Source organism: Miscanthus floridulus, chromosome 5, assembly GCF_019320115.1.
Source record: "Miscanthus floridulus cultivar M001 chromosome 5, ASM1932011v1, whole genome shotgun sequence".
NCBI lineage: Eukaryota > Viridiplantae > Streptophyta > Magnoliopsida > Poales > Poaceae > Miscanthus > Miscanthus floridulus.
In genome coordinates, this window is record NC_089584.1 from 100,775,418 (window position 1) to 100,789,207 (window position 13,790).

General features: G+C 41.7%; 1 pseudogene; it reads right to left on the bottom strand.

Annotated features, from left to right (window-relative positions):
• LOC136455011 (receptor-like serine/threonine-protein kinase ALE2) overlaps positions 1–13,790 on the bottom strand; it is a 34,175-nt pseudogene that overhangs the window by 7,468 nt on the left and 12,917 nt on the right.

Genomic DNA, 13,790 nt, shown 5'->3' on the forward strand with positions numbered 1-13,790 from the left:
TTGAGTTTTAGGAGAAGGCGGCCTTCTATATGTGCATAATGTGAAGAGGACGAAGGGACAGAGGATTTCCCTGGAGTGACGAGGTGCAGCAACATGTGTACCATACTATGGATGGCAGGAGAAGTGATCGGTGATGAAGAGAGCAGATATTTGTACATCATCTGGATATTAGTATTCCATTATCTAAAAAGATATTGTATATCGTACGGTCGGAATGTGTAAATGCAAATGATAAAATCACAGCATGGCCTAGTTGAGTCCAGTACAATTTGAATGTGAAGTTGAACTCTGTTGTGGGGGGTGCGGGCGGAATAGCACGATGTATAGGTGGTGGAGCAACAGGAACCTTGTATCTGTTCACATCAATTGGTGTAAAGATAGCTGGGTTTGAAGGGAATAACTCTCTTGAGGCTATTCCCAAACAGATACACCTCTTTTAAAAAAAACATAGATTCTTTACACACTGCATTAAGTTGACTCTACCTTTTGGAGGTGATATGCTGTGCACTAGTAAAGTTATTTGGAGGTCTGGCAACTGATACACCATCCTTATCTTGACTACAAGGGGGACTAATGGATGGAATAATTTCTTCCCTGCTATTCCAATTTTCAACAATTCCTTATTTGCTGTAGTCAGTGACAAGTATAATTGGCCAGCTCCAGCCAGACACCAAGCGATCAATACCTCCTAGTGGTGGCTTTCTTTGATTCGAAAATTCTGCAGGTGGTGAAGCAACAGATACTTTAGATGTCTTCTGGCTTGTTGGAGTAGGAGATGGTTGAGGATCTGCTTCCATGCAAATGATAGGTTGTGACAGATTCAGGTTAGCAAGTATGAGAAACGCTGCCATTTCATTAGCTTACAGAGTCTTACCGCATGTGACAGGAAGGTCTCGGGTTCGAGTTGCGGTCTTCTCGCATTGCACAGACGAGGGTAAGGCTTGCCACTAACACCCTTTCTCAGACCTCGCACAGAGCGGGAGCTCTTTGCACTAGGTACGTCCTTTTTTTTATAGTTTATGGCATGGTATATCCTTAGATCAAACAATCTTACAGTGTTCAATAAGGAGTGAAGGAGCTGGTGGTGTTGATTGACTTCTGATAGAAGGAAGATATGGATAAGGTTGAGATGCTGGTCCCAGATAAAATTTTAAAAAAGAAATTAGAGAATGTAAAGACTGATCGACTGTGATGAACAGTTACGAGTTACAACATGTGCCATAACTTATATAGTACTTACACCAGGGCATCTTTTGAAAAGAAGGTGCAGCAGTTGGAGTGTGTTGACGTCGAGGATGACCCCAAACTAACACACCAGCAGGGCCTTGGATGTCTAAAGAGGTTGCACACAACCTGCAACACAGCAAGAACGCGGCGTAATCGATCAAACCAATCTAAAGACCAATGAGACTGATGTAGAGCCTGTTCTTGGCTGGAAAGCTCCCGAACTTCTCCCGGGAAGACCTGTCAGGGAGGAGCACGTGGAGGATCTCCTAGGACTAGTAAGGCCACCTAGGATGCCGCTGAATCTCGCCGGGAAACTCAACGAACATCAAGAGGGATTGAGAGAGGGGAATTAGGGCGTAAGGAGTTGATAGATTGGTTTGTATGACGATTCGATAGATGAGAACTCAATCGGCCATGATCCTCTCATATATATAGAGGGGGTGGTCTTATCCCAGTAGGAAACCTCTCCAAACCTTATTTTCCAAGTTTCCCACGAATTTGGAACAACTCGGATCGGAATCCAAAAGGTCAGATCCGAACAGAATTTTCTGTCAGGTATGTCGGAAGTCCCGACTTGTGTCGGAACTCCCGACAGTTGGAACATCCGACTTTTATCGGAACTCCCGACGTAGGGATAACCCCAGACACCTGAAAGGTCCTAATGGCTAGAGGAGGGTGAATAGCCTAATAAAAATTTCTACAACAACACTTAACAAACTGGTTAGACAATTATGAAGCGAAGCGAGTGTTGCGCTAGCCTACTAAAAATGCAAGCCACCTACCACAATTCTAGTTTATATAGTTTTTATCCACACAATAGCTATGTCACTACACTAAGTTAGTGTACTTTCAAAAGCTAACTAAAGAGCCACACTAACCAAACTAACAAGCTCTCACAACTAGCTACACTAAAGAGCTTGTCAACTAGTTTGCGGTAATGTAAAGAGAGTGAGCAAGAAGGTTATACCGCTGTGTCGAGGAAGGAGCCAATCAATCACAAGAATGAATAACAATGAAGACCAATCACCTCGGAATCAAATGATGAACACAATGATTTTTACCGAGGTTCACTTGCTTGCCGGCAAGCTACTCCTCGTTGTGGCGATTCACTCACTTGGAGGTTCACGCGCTAATTGGCATCACACGCCAAACCCTCAATAGGGTGCCGCACAACCAACACAAGATGAGGATCACACAAGCCACGAGCAATCCACTAGAGTACCTTTTGGCTCTCCGCCGGAGAAAGGTCAAGAACTCACAATCACCACGATCGGAGCCGGAGACAATCACCACCCTCCGCTCGACGATCCACACTGCTCCAAGCCGTCTAGGTGGCGGCAACCACCAAGAGTAACAAGCGAATCCCATAGCGAAACACGAACACCAAGTGCCTCTAGATGCAAACACTCAAGCAATGCACTTAGATTCTCTCCCAATCTCACAAAGATGATGAATCAATGATGGAGATGAGTGGGAGGGCTTTGGCTACGCTCACAAGGTTGCTATGTCAATGCAAATGGCCAAGAGTATGAGCTTCAACTGGCCATGGGGCTTAAATAGAAGCCCCCACGAAATAGAGTCATTGTACTCCTTCACTGGGCTGAACACGGGTCGACCGGACGCACCGATCAGATCGACCGGACGCTGGACCTCAGCGTCCGGTCACACGATGCACGCCACGTGTCTCTCTCTTCAAATGTTATGCGCCCGATCTCAACGGTCAGAAGACCACCGGATGCAGCAGCTAACAGTGACCGAACGCTGAGCCCCCAGCGTCCGGTCATTTCCAGTAAGCTTCCAGAAATGATTTTCCCCGACCGAATGCGTCCGGTCATGCTTGACCGGACACAGCCAGCGTCCGATCACACGGTGTCTTCCTCTGTGCTACCACGTCAGCATGACCGGACGCAACCTTCCAGCGTCCGGTCGCTGAGCGACCCAGCGTCCGGTCATGAGACTGAAACGCATGCCGTCTACTACCACTAACCGGATGCGCCGGTCCAACCGAGACCAGCGTTCGGTCACTTACAGTGACCTCCGTCTTTTCTGTCTAGAGCGCCGATGGCACCGTCGGACTGTCCGCACTCTACGGGCAGACACTCCGCCAGTGAAGTTCCTTACCCTTGCTCAAATGTGCCAACGACAGTGTATCACCTTGTGCACATATGTTAGCATATTTTCACAAACATTTTTAAGGGAGTTAGCACTCCACTAGATCCTAAATGCATGTGCAATGAGTTAGAACATCTAGTGGCACTTTGGTAACCGCATTCTGATACGAGTTTCACCCCTCTTAATAGTACGGCTATCAAACCTAAATGTGATCACACTCTCTAAGTGTCTTGATCACCAAAACAAAATAGCTCCTACCATTTGTACCTTTGCCTTGAGCCTTTTGATTTTCTCTTTCTTCTTTTCAAGTCCAAGCACTTGATCATCACCATGGCATCACTATCATCATGTCATGATCTTCATTTACTTCACCACTTGGAATGTGCTACCTATTTCATGATCACTTGATAAACTAGGTTAGCACTTAGGGTTTTATCAATTCACCAAAACCAAACTAGAGCATTCAATCTCTCTCTTTTTGGTAATTGATGACAACCCTCTCACAAAGATATGAATTAAAATTCAATTGAATTCATGTTACTTGCCCAAGCATATTTACCATGTGTAAAAGGATATGGATAAGTTTCATGAACCCCAAATGGTAGCAATTGCTCCTCCTACATATGTGCTAAGAGTTTATATTGTAGCTTGCACATATGCTTAGATAGGAAATATAGCAGACAATGTCTACCAAATGATGCTAAGGTGTAAAAGATAGACCTTTGAAGCGTGATACCAATCGGAGTGCACCATTATACTATCCTTAGCACCATGGTTAGCTTGATACCACTTGGAAATACTTGGAAATGAAATCATTAGATATCCTATGCATGCTAGTTTTTCATTTTATCATTCAAACCTACAACTAGCATACACCACACAAGCATGGATATTGAAATTTAAAACTTGTGCCATGCAAGCAAACATATGAAATGCACATTCAAATGCACCATACAAGTTCATGAGCTTGCTCCCCCTACTTGTGTGCTCTAAATTTTAATTGATCCCTTTCCTTTGTCATATTTCTTCATATTTCTCCCCCTATGTCAAATTCTCCTCCTTTGTTGTCTTTTCACTATCTTAGTACACAAATATCTTTGTTTTTCTCCCCATGTACTAATATCTTTGTTTTTCTCCCCCTTTGTCATCAATGACCACAAAGGTTCAAAATATAGATAGGTAGAGATTATCAATGTCAATCAATGGTGTGAGGATCATATTTCCAAATTTTGTCCAATCTAGATCATTTACCAAAGATATTTAACTCGGTTTGATCCAAGGACAAGCTTCTTCACACCTTTAAATAAGGGTTATCTTGTACCATGTTGAGTTAAACACTTAGAGCTCATTTTCTAGATCAAACACTAGGTTTATAAGCCCACAAACATGTCATATGCTACCACTAGATCAAAATAAGCATAGAAGCAATAGTGGTACCATACAATCATCAAATTCATTTGATTTTCACGAATGAGCCTATTAAATGTGAAAGATGTCTAGATGCACTAAACAAGTCCTTAGCAAGGATGTATGCCATGCCAATCAACTTTTACCTTAGATTGCTCGAAGGAGAGGCATGTTATATGAGTGGGGGGTGCATCAATACATATTTGAGAAATCTAATATGTTCAACTCATTCCTTAGCTTGCAAAACATTTTCTCATCCAATGGCTTGGTGAATATATCGGCAAGTTGATCTTCGGTGTCTACACTCTCACTACAAATGTCCCCTTTTTGTTGGTGATCTCTTATAAAATGGTGACAGACATCAATGTGCTTTGTTCTTGCATGTTGAACCGGATTGTTGGTCAACTTGATTGCACTCTCATTGTCACATAGCAATGGCACTTTCTTGAACTTGATTCCAAAATCACTCAAAGTGGCCTTCATCCAAAGTATTTGTGCACAACAACTACCAGCGGATATGTATTCAGCTTCGGCGGTTGATAATGCAACACTATTTTGCTTCTTTAATGACCATGAAACAAGTGATCTTCCCAACAATTGACATGTGCCCGAGGTGCTCTTCCTTTCAACCTTGCATCCCGCATAATCCGAGTCGGAGTAACCAACTAGCTCAAACTTTGCTCCTTTGGGATACCACAAACCAATATTTTATGTATGCTTCAAGTACCTCAATATTCTCTTAGTAGCCTTCAAATGACTTTCTCTTGGTGAGGCTTGAAATCTTGCACACATGCATACACTAAACATGACATCCGACCTTGATACGGTCACATAGAGTAGGCTTTCAATCATAGACCGATACAATTTTTGATCCACCATATTTCCACTTGCATCACTATCCAACTTGCCATTGGTTCCCATTGGTGTACTAATGACTTTACTATCACTCATGCCAAACTTCTTGATCATGTTCTTGATATACTTGCCTTGACTCACAAAAGTACCATTCGTCAATTGCTTGATTTGAAGACCAAGGAAGTAACTTAACTCTCCAATCATGGACATCTCAAACTTATTAGCCATCATCTTTCCAAACTCATCACAAAAGTCTTGATTTATTGATCCAAATATGATGTCATCAACATAGATTTGTAATACAAATAAATCTTTTCCAATCTTCTTGATGAAAAGAGTGGTGTCAACCTTGCCCATCATGAACCCTTTAGAGAGTAGGAAGTCTCTCAATCTCTCATACCATGCTCTAGGTGCTTGCTTTAAGCCATACAATGCCTTCTTCAACTTGTACACATGGTTGGGCTTCTTGTCATCTTCAAAACCAGGAGGTTGCTCAACATATACTTCTTCATTGATGTAACCATTGAGAAATGCACTCTTAACATCCATTTGATAGAGCTTGATGTTGTGGGCATAAGCATAGGCTAGCAAGATTCTTATTGCTTCCAATCTAACAACCGGGGCATATGTTTCTCCAAAGTCAAGACCTTCAACTTGTGTATAGCCTTGTGCTACCAATCTTGCTTTGTTCCTTACCACTATCCTATCTTGATCTTGCTTGTTTCTAAAGACCCATTTAGTTCCAATCATATTGTGTCCCTCTGGTCTCTCTACTAATTCCCATACTTGATTTCTTGTGAAGTTATTCAATTCTTCATGCATAGCATTCACCCAATCAACATCCTTCAATGCTTCATCTATCTTCTTTGGTTCAATGAATGACACAAATGAGAAATGCTCACAAAATGAAGCCAATCTTGATCTAGTTTGCACACCTCTTGAAATATTACCAATAATAGTGTCCAATGGATGATTCCTTACAATATTGGTTGGTTGAAGGATTGAAACTTGATTGCTTACACTTGCTTGATCATTGGGTTGAGATGGTGTACTAGCCACTTGATCTTGTTCATTATCATGAGAACCACTTGTACTAGCTTGAGTTGTATCATCTTATACATTTGAGTTAGAGAGCACTTGCACTTGATCATCTTCATCATCATTCACTTGCCTAGGCCTCAATTCACCAACATCCATGTTCTTCATGGCATTTGAAAGTTGAATGCCTCTAACATCTTCCAAGTTCTCATTCTCTACTTGTGAACCCTTGGTTTCATCAAATTCAACATCATGAACTTCCTCAAGAGTACCACTATCTAAATTCCAAACTCTATATGCTTTGCTTGTAGTGGAATAACCAAGTAGGAATCCTTCATCACATTTCTTATCAAACTTGCCCAATCTAGTGCCTTTCTTCAAGATATAGCATTTGCAAACAAAGACCCGAAAATATGCAATGTTGGGCTTTCTACCATTTAAGAGCTCATATGGTGTCTTCTCTTTCAATAGGTGACAATAGAGGCGGTTGCTACAATAACAAGTCGTGTTGATAGCTTCGGCCCAAAAAGATTGACTCACATTGTACTCACTAAGCATAGATCTTGCCATATCAATGAGTGTTCTATTATTTCTCTCAACAAGGCCATTTGATTGTTGAGTGTACTTGGCCGAGAATTGATGTCTAATTCTAAATTCATCACATAACTCATCAATTCTAGTGTTCTTGAACTCACTACTATTGTCACTTCTCACTCTCTTGATGGTTGTTTCAAACTCATTGTGAATGCCCTTGACAAATGATTTGAATGTTGCAAACACATCACTTTTATCCACTAGAAAGAATACCCAAGTGTATCTAGTATAATCATCCATAATCATAAAGCCATATTTGTTTCCACCAATGCTAGTGTATTGTGTTGGCCCAAACAAGTCCATATGCAATAACTCAAATGCTCTACTAGTGCTCATCATGCTTTTCTTAGGATGGGTGTTTCCAACTTGTTTGTCGGCTTGACAAGAGCTACAAAGTTTATCCTTCTCAAACACAATATCTTTCAAGCCTCTAACCAAGTCATGCTTAACCAATCTATTCAATTGTTTCATTCCAACATGACCAAGCCTTCTATGCCATAACCAACCTATGCTAGACTTAATGAACAAGCATGTAGATAATCTAGCTTCACTATCATTGAAATCAACCAAGTATAGATTCTCATATCTAAAGCCTTTGAAGATCAAGTTAGAGCCATCTACACTTATGATCTCTACATCATCTACCATAAATATGCATTTGAATCCAAGATCACACAATTGAGCCACGGATAGCAAATTGAAGTTTAAGCTTTCTACTAGCAACACATTGGATATGCTCATGTCATTGGATATTGCAATTTTACTAAGTCCTTTGACATTGCCTTTGCCATTGTCACCAAATGTGATACTATTATAACCATCATTGCCATTGGTGTTGATTGAGTTGAACATTCTTGCATCACCGGTCATGTGTTGAGTGCACCCACTATCAAGAACCCAATGCTTTCCTCTGGCTTTGTAATTGACCTACAAAAGAAGATCAATTCCTTTTAGGTACCTAAACTTGTTTGGGTCCTTGAAAGTTAGTTACTAAGCTCTTTGGTACCCAAATAGCTTTCTTCTTTGAGCCCATCTATGGTTTACCAATGAACTTAGCCTTCACACCATTTTTACCCTTAGTAAGCACATAGAAAGAATTAATCTTAATTGAGGATACATTAGCATTTTTGCTTTTGTTCTTGCATTCATGCTCTTTATGACCAACTTGCTTGCAACTAGTGCAAAACCGATCATTGTTCTTCACAAAACTAGTCTTGTGAGGAGCAAAGGCCACCTTGCCTTTCTTGGGGGTATAGCCCAATCCCTCTTTGTAGAGAGAAGCTCTTTGGCTACCCAAGCACATAAGCAAGCTATCCTCACCATCATAGGCTTTAGCTAAGGTCTAAGTGAGCTTATTGATCTCCTTCTTGAGGTTCTCATTCTCAATCATTAGTGAGGCATCACAAGTAAAACCATCACTACTAGATGAGGTGGAAGTTGAAATACTACAAGAAGGGTTAGTGGGAGGAACAATGATAGGGAAAGATAGTGATTCATCAATTATATCATAAGTTAAACCTACATTGTAAGTTTCAACATGCTTCTTTTTATCTTGCTCATTAAGCAAAGAGGAATGAGCCTTTTCAAGCTTTTTGTGAGCCTTGCCAAGCTTCTCATGGGCTTCCTCTAGCCTCTCATGAGTTGCTTTGAGCTCATCAAGGGCTTGCTTAAGGGCTTTTACCTCCTTATTCAAGCTCTTGCATTCCCTTCTCTTAATATCAAAATGTTCTTTAGCATCTTCTAGCATGTCAAATAATTCATCTTTAGTAGGTTCATCATCATCACTATCACTATCATTTTCACTATCATGTTCATTTTCACTTCCATCATCACAAGTTTGTACCTTAGTGGCCTTAGCCATGAAGCATGATGGAGTGTCAAAGAGAGAAGGCTTTTCATTGATTGCAATGCTAGCAAGTGCCTTCTTCTTGGTGGTCTTGTCATCATCACTATCATCATCATCACTTGAAGAAGCATCACTATCCCAAGTGACCACATATGAACCACCCTTCTTCTTCTTGAAGGTCATCTTATCCTTCTTCTCTTTTTTTCCTTCTTGTCTTTCTTCTTATTCTTCTTGTTGTCATCATCATTGTCACTATTGTATGGGCATTGAGCAACAAGATGATCTTTGCTTCCACATTTGAAGCACCTTCTTAACTCTTCCTTTTTCTTGGATGAAGATTTCTTCCTTCTAGCACGGTATCCCTTCTTCACCATGAACTTGCTAAATCTCTTGACAAAGAGAGCTATCTTCTCATCATCATCATCATCCCATGAACCATCATCTTCACTTGATGTTTCTTGCTTTGCCTTGCTCTTGGATGATGTGGCCTTGAATGCCACACTCTTCTTCTTTTCATCTTTCTTCTCATCTTTATTCTCCTTCTTTTCTTCCTTTTCATCATCATCTCTATATGTATCATCGATCATTATATCTCCCAATACTTGGTTTGGTGTCATGGTGTCTAAACCACTCCTTATAAGAATAGTGACCAATGTGCCAAATCTTGAGGGTAAGCATCTCAAGAACTTGTGGGAAAAGTCCTTGTCCTTCACCTCTTCTCCAAGTGCTTTTAGATCATTGACAAGCACTTGAAGCCTATGAAACATCTCCGACACACTCTCATCCTCCTTCATCTTGAAGCTTGCAAACTTCTCTTTGAGAATGTATGCCTTTGCACCCTTCACGGCTTGAGTGCCCTCAAATGATTCTTCCAACTTCTTTCAAGCCTCATGAGCTATCTCAATATTCTTGATTTGCTCAAATGTTCTCTCATGAATTGCATCATGAATGGCACTTAGAGCAATATCATTATTTTGGAGAAGCACTTCTTCGGCCACGGTGGGATTCTCCGGATCATCAATCTCAATTTTGGTTTCTACCACCTTCCAAACCTTCCTATTGATTGATTTGATATAAGTTGTCATCTTAGCTTTCCAATAGGGATAATTTGAGCCATCAAATTGGGGTGGCTTCTTGGTGTTGTTGATTTGAGCTATTTTTACACCGAAGGTTGTTAAGCCTCAAATCACGGTGACCTCGGCTCTGATACCACTTGAAAGGTCCTAATGGCTAGAGGGGGTGAATAGCCTAATAAAAATTTCTACAACAACACTTAACAAACTGGTTAGACAATTATGAGGTGAAGTAAGTGTTGCGCTAGCCTACTAAAAATGCAAGCCACCTACCACAATTCTAGTTTATATAGTTTTTATCTACACAATAGCTATGTCACTACACTAAGTTAGTGTACTTTCAAAAGCTAACTAAAGAGCCACACTAACCAAACTAACAAGCTCTCATAACTAGCTACACTAAAGAGCTTGTCAACTAATTTGCGGTAATGTAAAGAGAGTGAGCAAGAAGGTTATACCGCCATGTCGAGGAAGGAGCCAATCAATCACAAGAATGAATAACAATGAAGACCAATCACCTCGGAATCAAATGATGAACGCAATGATTTTTACCGAGGTTCACTTGCTTGCCGGCAAGCTACTCCTCGTTGTGGCGATTCACTCACTTGGAGGTTCACGCGCTAATTGGCATCACACGCCAAGCCCTCAATAGGGTGCCACACAACCAACACAAGATGAGGATCACACAAGCCATGAACAATCACCATGATCGGAGCCAGAAACAATCACCACCCTCCGCTCGACGATCCTCGCTACTCCAAGCACGAACACCAAGTGCCTCTAGATGCAAACACTCAAGCAATGCACTTGGATTCTCTCCTAATCTCACAAAGATGATGAATCAATGATAGAGATGAGTGGGAGGGCTTTGGCTAAGCTCACAAGGTTGCTATGTCAATGCAAATGGCCAAGAGTATGAGCTTCAACTGGCCATGGGGCTTAAATAGAAGCCCCCACAAAATAGAGCCGTTGTACCCCTTCACTGGGCTGAACACGAGCCGACCGGACGCACCGGTCAGATCGACCGGACGCTGGACCTCAGCGTCCGGTCACGCGATGCACGCCACGTGTCCCTCTCTTCAAATGCTGTGCGCCCGATCTCAACGGTCAGAAGACCACCGGACGCAGCAGCTAACAGTGACCGGACGCTGAACCCCCAGCGTCCGGTCGTTTCTAGTAAGCTTCTAGAAACGATTTTTCCTGATCGGACGCATCCGGTCATGCTTGACCGGACACAGCCAGCGTTCGGTCACACGATGTCTTCCTCTGTGCTACCACGTCAGCATGACTGGACGTAGCCTTCTAGTGTTCGGTCGCTGAGCGACCCAGCGTCCGATCATGAGACTGAAACGCATGCCCTCTGCTGCCACTAACCGGACGCGTCAGTCCAATTGAGACCAGCATCCAATCACTTACAGTGACCTCCATCTTTTCTATCTAGGGCACCGATGGCACCATCGGACTGTCCGCACTCTACGGGCGGACACTCCATCGGTGAAGTTCCTTACCCTTGCTCAAATGTGCCAACCACCAAGTGTATCACCTTGTGCACATATGTTAGCATATTTTCACAAACATTTTCAAGGGTGTTAGCACTCCACTAGATCCTAAATGCATGTGCAACGAGTTAGAGCATCTAGTGGCACTTTGGTAACCGCATTCTGATATGAGTTTCACCCATCTTAATAGTACAGCTATCAAACTTAAATATGATCACACTCTCTAAGTGTCTTGATCACCAAAACAAAATAGCTCCTACCATTTGTACCTTTGCCTTGAGCCTTTTGTTTTTCTCTTTCTTCTTTTCAAGTCCAAGCACTTGATCATCACCATGGCATCACTATCATCATGTCATGATCTTCATTTGCTTCACCACTTGGAATGTGCTACCTATTTCATGATCACTTGATAAACTAGGTTAACACTTAGGGTTTCATCAATTCACCAAAACTAAACTAGAGCTTTGAACACCCAAGCAGATTTCTTTAGGCTTCTCGGAAGTCTCGACACCCGTCGGAACTTTCGACAGTCGGAAGTCCCGACTTGGGTCAGAACTCCCGACAATGAGGCATCTTTCCGAGGGTATAACTTCTTCATCCGGACTTCAAATTAGACGTTCCATATATGTTTTTTTGACCATCTCAATGAGAGGAATGCAATGGTGAAGTCTATTTCACATTTTGACAACTTTACAAAATGAACATTTTTGGTTGTCGACATATGCCCCCTATTTTCAGGTGAATGATGCATGAACCTGAAAAGACTTATTCAAAACCAAACAACGATGATACCCATCTCATCGGCTGCTTAGTAACTAAGGGCTATGTATACATCGGCCATTTTTTCTAAGGGCGATACATGTATCGACCATTGTTTGGAGAGCACTTAGGCTTCTTGCCAAACACTTGGAAAGTACCCTTTCAAGTACCTCCTGTTGAATGCTCTCGTGAGACGTTCACCTTGCAATGTCTCTAGCATATATGAATTTCCGAATATAACTTTGACCACTTTGTAAGGACCTTCCCAATTCGGTGACCACTTGCCAAACTGATTGCTCTTTGATCCAATTGGTAGTATGGTTTTCCACACCAATTCTTCCACTTGAAAGGATTTGCTCCTGACTTTCTTGTTGTATGCTTTGGCAACTCGAACTTTATCTTTCTTTATTTCCTTGAGAGCTTTTAATCTCACATCAGTCACCTCATCGATATTATCCATCATCAAATCATGATACACAACAACTGATAAATCATTTTGTTTAGTAAGCCTATATGCATCCAAATTCACTTCGACAGGCAACACGGTCTCTTGGCCATATACTAACTCAAAAGGAGTAACCTTTGTAGCACAATGCCTTGAAATGCGATGTGCCCATAGAGCCCTAGACAAAACTTCATGCCATCTCCTTGGATTCTCCTCAATTTTCTTTTTGATGAGCTTGATCAAAGTCTTATTACTAGACTCAGCTTGACCATTGGCTTGAGCATAGTATGGAGATGAATTGAGCAACTTGATCTTATATAATTCGGCAAATTCCCTTACCTCTTTAGACACAAACGATGTCCCTTGATCTGTAGTTAATGTTTGAGGGATGCCGAATCTATGAATAATATGCTCAGTAATGAACTCAATTACTTCCTTATATGTCATATTCTTCAAAGGAACTCCCTCGGTCCACTTAGTAAAGTAATCCATAGCAACTAACACAAATTGGTGTCCCTTCGAAGATGGGGGATATATTTGGCCAATGAAGTCTAACCCCCAACCATGAAAAGGCCATGGTTTGATGATAGGATGAAGCACAGCAGCAGGCACAAGCTGAATATTTCTAAACTTCTGGCACTCTTCGCAACCTTTGTAGTAGCGAAAACAATCGGCCATCATAGTAGGCCAATAGAAACCGGCTCTACGTAATAACCACTTCATCTTTGGGGCCGATTGATGCGTACCATAGATGCCTTCATAGACTTCTCCCATAGCCACTCTTGTCTGATCTGATCCCAAGCACTTAAGCAGTAAATCTTCGGCAGTTCTTCGATAGAGCTCATCATTATACAATACATATTTGAAAGCGCTCCGTCGAACACTTGTATCTATTTTGGCACTTGGATCACGTAGATATCTCAACAAGGGAGTCC